At 42.8% G+C, this 7,848-nt stretch overlaps 1 long non-coding RNA gene across 1 annotated transcript; it reads left to right on the top strand.

The window, feature by feature from the left end:
• Nucleotides 1-258: 258 nt before the first annotated feature.
• Nucleotides 259-7,283, top strand: LOC118213896. Its single transcript, XR_004762537.1, has 3 exons — nt 259-3,311; nt 4,084-4,204; nt 4,599-7,283. It is a non-coding gene; the product is annotated as an uncharacterized LOC118213896 (long non-coding RNA).
• The last annotated feature ends 565 nt before the right edge of the window (nt 7,284-7,848 follow it).

Genomic DNA, 7,848 nt, shown 5'->3' with positions numbered 1-7,848 from the left:
CAGTTGGGTGCCTGGTGAAAGGTGCCTGGTGAAACCAAGGTGCATTTTTATAAATACATATCAGCGTTGTTGAGTGAACAGAGAGGAATTAAGGGGTCAAGGGGGTGGAAAGAGAGAGTGATTATGCTGGGTGTAGCAGATTAGAATAGCCAGGGGGTTGTTTTTTTGTCACGGAATAGTTTGCCATCAATGTACAACTTGTCGACTGAAATGACTGCTTTTTTTTTCCTTCTTGCATATTCTGTTTTCTGATTGGGAGTAGTATTTTGCGTCTGTCCATGATTTCTCGGGGGAATTGGTTGTTAAGTCCATAGTCCGTGCCTTTCAGTTGTCTGCCGTGACGTTGTACCAGTTGTTTTTGTTTGAAATGTTCGAATTTTGCTATTATGGGTCGTGGGCGTTTGTTTGCTGGGTTTTTTGCTCCTATGCGGTGTACTCGGTGGAATTTGCCGCTCACTGTGTCCGGGGATATTTTGAGGCGAGTAATCATAAATTCCTGTATTAATTGTTCTGGATTGTCGTTATGCGTTTGCTCTGGGGTACCGGAAAAAATGAGGTTGTCTCTCATGCTGCGTGATTGTAGATCGAGTATGGTTTCTTTCATGTCCTTGTTTTCTTTAGTAACAGAGGCGAACTGGGTTGTGAGGGAGGTAACGGAGTGTTGGAGGGATTTATTTTCTTTAGCCAGTGTAGTAATTTGTTCTTGGCTGAATTCCAGGCTGTCGCGTAGCTGCTGGAATTCCTTATGAAGTACTTCGATAAGCACAATCCTTGCATCTAGTCCAGAGAGTTTATTGTCGATTGAAAGCAAAATGTCACTGACCTCGGTACAGCATGAATTGCCCGGAGAGCTATGAATGGAGTCAGATGGCCGGCATCTCTTGGACGTTGGTGTGGAGGCAGAATTGTCCTTCTCTCCGGCTTTTTTGGTGTCGCTCATGGTGCAGAGTCGGTTGTAATATTGATCGATGTAGTCCTCAAGGTCTTCCAGATCGAACGGTTGAATTATTCCAATTATTAGGCTAATAAAAAGGGTATATTTCATGGGAGAAATTAGTTTTTGTTGTTTGCAATCTAGCAGCTGGGGGCTGCCATCATGAATCTCGCACCGGTCTTGTCAGATCTCGCAGTCACAGACGCATCTCCCTCCGCAGCCGCCGCCAGAGCTCTGAAATTTAACTTTCAGTTCAGTTTCAATTTGAAAGTTTCAAATAAATTATTTTCCTTATGAGAAAGTGTTGCAACCTCTCGCTAAGACAACCTCATTTGCATAATAGCAGCAGAATAATCAGCACAGTGTCATGGTTCTGGGTGGTAGTGGCTATCCTTGGCCACTGGAGGGCATCCTTGTCACTTCTTTCCCCTAATTGAGCTCATTGGGTTCACCTGCTGTAATTCCTCTGTTTGGGCTAATTGGGATCACCTGCGGTAGTTCCTATTTAATCTCTTGCTGGCCTGCAGTCAGTGCTTTTGTGTTAACTTTGGTTACATGTAAGCTGGTATTCTGTGAGTGTGTTTGTAACATTTCGGTGCTGTAACAGTCTCTCTTATTATTTTGAAGAGATTTCTGATGTACTGAAGGCTGAGATTTAAGGGGTTATTTGCTATAATTGCACAATAATCTCTTACTCGGCGTTGCATTTTGGGTGTTTTTCTATCAATCCTCATTTCGAGGGCTGTTTTCTTTAGTTTTCACCGTCTTTACACTCTCAGTTCTTTTTATGAGACAGCTTTATTATACTCGTTTCTGTTCGGTTTTGCCCTTTTCGCTGGGTAGTTTTTTGTTAGTATTTAACTGCAGGACTTACTGCCCAGAGGAGTATATTATTCTGTTCTGTCTAGTCTGAATAGTCCTTGTCCTTTAGTTCCTTTCACCCTTTCACGGGTAGACTATTTAGTCCGGTATACCTGGGATATTCTCCTTTAGGAGTATTTATTTTTCTGTTTGTTTACTTGTCCCCTTCCTCTAGTCTTTCAAGACCTTGTGGTTACTCCACCCTGTGTGGATAGCTTTCAGATTCCCGTTCAGTCGCGTCTGGTTCTCTGAACCCCCCCTCCCTCACAGCACACAAAAGCCATAATGGATGTACCAGCGGCTCCGACGGGTCTCGAAAAAGCTGTTGCAGCCCAACACGCTGCTATAACCGCTCACAAAATGGGTATCCAAGTTCTCCATTCACCACAAGCAGCTACTCACGAACAGCAGGTGGCCATGTATAATAAACAGAAGGAAATGCTTGAGCAGTTACGCCGCCAGGAAGACAGTTTGTGTGATCTTGCAGACAGTTTTCGCCAACTAACTAGCATAACAGACCCCACAGTTCACCAAGCACCCCCCCTTCACACACCATCACAGCCGTATGCCTTAGCCATTGTCCGTGAGCCTAAACTCCAACTTCCCCTGCGTTATGATGGGGAATCGGGGAAATACAGAGGCTTCTTGTCTCAGTGTCTGATCTTTTTGAAAGCTCAGCCATCGCGTTTCTCGTCTGAAGACTCCCGTGTGGCATTTATTCTATCTATGCTCACAGGTACAGCCCTTGCCTGGGCTGATCCACTCATAAGCCGTGTTTCCACCGCAGGAACTTTCCCCAGGAACTAGGAACCTTTTGAGGAACTCAGTGCGTTTCGACCACAGTAACCAGGGTCTAAATTAAGTTCTGGGGACTTTATTTTACCCCCAAAAAAGTCCCTGCTTGGGGGGGTAGTACTTTCCAAAAGTACAGGAAACTTTGTGGTGGGGCTTGCAGCGCTAAACATTTCTGATTGGTCGAGTACTCGCAGCATTTTTAAATTTTTATTTCAACCGCCATTTTTAAAAATCTGCAGCCGCAAACCAGTTTGTTTTCCGAAGAAGAAAGAAGAACCAGTTTGTTTTCTGTTCATTGTGCTTCGACACTTATAATGGAGTTACAGAAATCATACGACAGATGGACCGACGACGAAGTACAGGCCTTAGAGTATTTATGGTGAAGACGAAATCCAGCAAGAATTGGAAACGGCGACCTGCAATGATAAGGTGTACATGAAAATCTCCCGCAAGTTAAGTGAGCTGAACGTTGTTCACACCGGGAAACAGTGCCGGGAGAAGCTTAAAAAATTAAAACAAGATTATAAGAAAATTAAGAACCACAATAACCGAAGCGGCTCCAACCGGCGGACCATCAAGCAGTTTGGCCGTCTGGATGCGTTGCTGGGTCACAGGCCGGCCTTCTCTGGCGCAGCGGCAACGAAAGACTCCGCTACTGCGTTGTTGGAAGCCGCGGTGGAAGACACTGATGGTCATATTTTTATACGGTCTATGGTTGAAGGTAAATCACATACGGCCCACATGATGCATGTTAAATGTTATAACGCTAACTGTTGTCATGCTATTGTTACCATAGCCAAAAGCTAACATTAACTACATGCTAACGCCAACCGCTAATGGTGTAGAACCGTGGTGTTCGTAATGAAAGGGTGTAAGGTTTGGGCTGGCGAGCAACGTCAGAAGCGGACAATAAATCAACGGGGAGTCTAGAAGCTGACTGCGAACAGCAGTCAACCACTAAGCGAGGTAGGAGAAAGGAAAAAGGGGAATAAACCCTGGCAAAAGGCCAAACAAAAGGCAATCCTCAAAAACAGGACAAAAGTCTCTTGACTGAGAACCAAAAACAACAAACGCCTAGGTAAGCAAGATCTCTCAGCTCAAGCCTGAGACTAGCTGGAGATAACTCTATCCACAATATCCTTCTATGAAAAGTGACAACTCTCAAGTGCCCCGGTTGCTACGTATTTAGCTCCCGTACCAGATAGCCATCGAGTAAGTCACATCTAGCGCTCGAAATACCCAGAGCGTTACCGGCTGCTTGTAAAATGCAAGCGCACCGAGCAGAGGGAGTGAGGTCCCTATACAGGGTAGACTCCTGGTGGCCCGAATCAGCAATTAGCAGGGAATGAGAGAGCGAGGAGAATGTCCTCTGCCACCACCCAGTGGCAGCACCACCGCAAGCACAGGCACATTACAAAGGGTTGGCTAAATCAATCTTACAAAATGATATTGTGTTAATGTCGTTGCAGTGACGTTTATTGTTTTTTTCAAAGTGTTTTTCAGATGAAATGGGCGGGCACGCTGAACTGCAGGCTGCAGACTCTAGTGCGTTTACCCCTGCGACCACCAGCAGCCCTCGTCCCATGTCTCCTGCTGAAGCAAACAAGTGCTGAGGTACAGAGCATTTTGCCTGCAAGCTAAAGTCTTAATATTTATCAGTTTTACTGGATTTTATTATATTGTTTTTTTTACATTCGTTTTTTCTTTGATTTTATCACCTTGTTTCATCTCGGTAATATTCTATTATTTGTTCTTGATCTACCTTAGCGCTGTTCTGTCTTGATAGTTATTCTTACTGTCTCTACTTTTATTTAATCTGTTCTGTTTTTATTGCCTTTTGAAGCACTTTGTAACATTTGTTTTGAAAGGTGCTATATAAATAAAGATTATTATGCACGCTACAAAAAAATTCACAATATGCCATTGCTGGCTGAGAACATATGTTCTGCTACTTCAAACTGTGCTTGTGTATTTATTTATTGTGGTGTGTTTTGGTGTTATTTTTCAGCTTAGGAAAGAGGAAAAGGGATGCAGACTTCCTTGACGTGCTGAGGGACATGGACAAGGCTAACTGGGCCGTCCTGCAGCAAGGACAGGAGCAGCGGGACCAGTATACACAGCTGCTACTTGAGAGCCAGGCCGAGGAAAGAGAGATGAGGAGGCAAAAGTTGGCGTTCCTCCAGTCTGAGGTGGAAGAAACCAGACGGCTCCAGAGAGATTTTCAGGACGGGTTTCTGTATGTTCTTGGCCAGCTTGCCCAGTCGCTGAGCCAAAGAAACAGCCACACTGCCCCACCACTGGACTAAAGACTGCCCCTCCACCCCATTTAACACTTAAACTATACTGTTAGATTTTGGAGTTTTTTTAGTAATGACTTATTTAGTTTTCAGAGTTATAATCTGTTAAAGTCCCCACACCCATCCTGTTTCCGTCTGGGTGTTGAGTACCCTTTCAAATGCAAGCTCTACCCCGAGACTTTAGGTGCCCAGAGCCATTGGAAAGCAACCGTGGGTGACTAGAAATTATAATTTGTGAAGAGTCATTGATCTAGCCAGGAAAAGGAACCAGGGAATGCATGAATTAGCACATGAATGAAACTGATCCTCCTGGCTAGACTCCATTGTCTGAGATTGTACTTAAGTTGTGCCATTTTTCAATGATGGGGTGTTTAGACTGAAGAAGCTTGTAAGACTAAAACAGAAGCATTCTTTAATACTATAAGTATATACTTCTATATGTAAAAAGGCACATAATGCTTATGCTTGTGTTACCATATTCTAATATTTACAACGCTCTGAGGAAGTAGTGGCTGTCAATTTCACCATTATACACTAGTAAGCTCAGTATTTAAAACAGGTGAGAGTGCATAGGTTAAAATAAGCAAAGGTCCTCATGCTGAATTGCAGGTGATGTGTTTAATAAGTTAAAACAATAGTTATGCAGCTGTGACAATTTTTATTGATAAAAAGAAATGGTACATGGGTGTAACCTCTTCACAGAAGTTATGCAGAACACAACATGCTATCACCATGGATTTGACCTTGTGTATGTTGCAGTCATTTCGTTTTAGCAAGCACCTCCATCTGCCCTTCAGTCTGCCAAAAGTGTTCTCAACCACCACCCTGGCTCTGCTCGTTTTGTGGTTGTACACAAGTTGCTGGGGTGTCAGTCGTCCATTGTCTGTGAAAGGTTTCATCAGCCAGCTTTTCAAAGGATAAGCTGCGCCACCAAGGACATAGTACCCCACATCATGTCCACAAATGTTCTTTGTTTCATCAGGGAGTATCAAACCCATATCCACCAGACCCCACGATTTCCCACCACTCCTTTGCTCTATTGTGTACCCAAACGGATGGCGAAATACGACGCATTCTGTAATACTTGCATATCTGAAACACACACAGGTGCCAAAAAATAATAAGTTGATGTAGTCTACAATAACATTATTCACAATTGTGATTTACTTGATATATTAACTTCTTACCTTTCTTGTTCTTTGTGCACGGTGGCACGAGTCTGTCTCAGTCATCTCTTGGTTAATCTCCGCAATAGCTTGTAAAATCTGTTCACTTGTTCTAAGGTTAGCATTTCGGGCATTTTGAATCCGCTTTGCTACTACCGCTCGTCTCTTTTCCAGCATTGACTCAATTACCCCATTTGCAAAGCAGTAAATAATGATCAACAGCAGCACGACTTGAATCTCCCCCATGCTTACTGTTGTTGCAGTGTCGCACTAATAAAGATGCCTGTCCGTCGCTTTATATGGCGTCATCGTTGTATAGTCGCGTGCAAAAATGACGTGTAAAACAGCCGTTACTTTTTTACACGTCAGCGGACTAATTTGCCCAATCTTCGCGGGACTTTAGACCACGGTGGAAACGCAGAAACAGTGGGCTGAAGGAACCTTTTAGTTCCATGAAAAGTAGTTCCTGGGACTAAAAGTTCTGGGTACTTTTAGTGGAAACGTGACTATATGTTCACAAGCACCTATTATGAATAATTCTGAGAGTTTAATGAAGGAGATGGCATTGGTATTTGATCATGACATTACCGGCAAGGAAGCAGCTACGAGGCTAACTTGCATTTGCCAGAGTAATAACAGTGTAGCAGAGTTTTCTATCACGTTCTGGGCATTGGCTGGCGAAACAGGCTGGGCAGAGGCTCCGCTCATGACAATATTCACCAATGCACTTTCGGATTCAGTGAGAGATGCGCTTGCTGCTCTTGAACCGTTGGCTACGTTTGATGCCTTGGTTACGACAGCCATTAGAATAGATAATCGAGTAAAAGAACGAGAGAGAGAGATGAGAAAAAGAACCGTTCCACGCCATACATCTCCCATTTTCTGGGTATGCCTGCAGCCCTCGTTCTCTCACGAGGCTCTCCGAGCAAGGACGAACCCTTGCAGGTTGACAGTTCTTCCCGAAAGACACCAGTGAGACGTAATAAATCAGTCTTTCATACCTTTTTACCAGTCAAATTGTTGTGGATTAAACAGTCAGTTAAAACCGATGCTTTTTTGGATTCAGGAGCGGTTGATTGTTTTTTGAATTCCGATTGGGCTAAAGAGCTTAAAATGCCTGTGCTTCTCCTCTCACGGCCTCGCCACATTACGGCTGTTGACTAGAGCCTGACCGATGCCAGATTTTTTGGTCCGATGCCGATCCCGATTTTGGAGAGTCCTAGCCCACCGATTACCGATGTTTTGACCGATATTTTGCCAAAAAGTGCAACATTTTCAAATCAATTTGAAAAACTCATATTTTATCAAAGTTTCTATATTTGAGAACATTTAACTTATAAGCAAATAAATAAATAAAAATAAACACACAAAGAACTTTTTGATTAAATTAAATATATATATTAACACCATCTTCAAGTGGTGTGAATTCAAAATAACTCCACACGTTGCTTTTATTCCTTTCTTTTCCAGCCATCTATAAAAAAATGAATTTAAAAAATCAGTTTTCCAGTTTCAAACATGTATTTTTATGAATATTATTATTATTGTTATTAATTTGTTATTATTTCTTAGTATCTATTCTCAGTAAGTGAATTATATTTTCTTATTTTATTCCTACTACATGATCTCAAAGAGTAAGAGACTTTATCTAGTGGAGCTAATGAGTGAATCAAGTATAACGTTAGATGAAACTAAATTGACTGGATGAAATATGTAACGTGAGGCTTGTCCATAAGAATTCAGTGGTGAAAAAAACTACAATGCGCTTTCGTGCAGGTTACACGTGCTAAGCGTT

The sequence above is a fragment of the Anguilla anguilla genome, chromosome 15 (genome assembly GCF_013347855.1).
Source record: "Anguilla anguilla isolate fAngAng1 chromosome 15, fAngAng1.pri, whole genome shotgun sequence".
In the NCBI taxonomy this organism is placed as follows: domain Eukaryota; kingdom Metazoa; phylum Chordata; class Actinopteri; order Anguilliformes; family Anguillidae; genus Anguilla; species Anguilla anguilla.
Note: the sequence above shows the minus strand (reverse complement) of the source record. Positions and strands in the feature narration are given on the sequence as shown.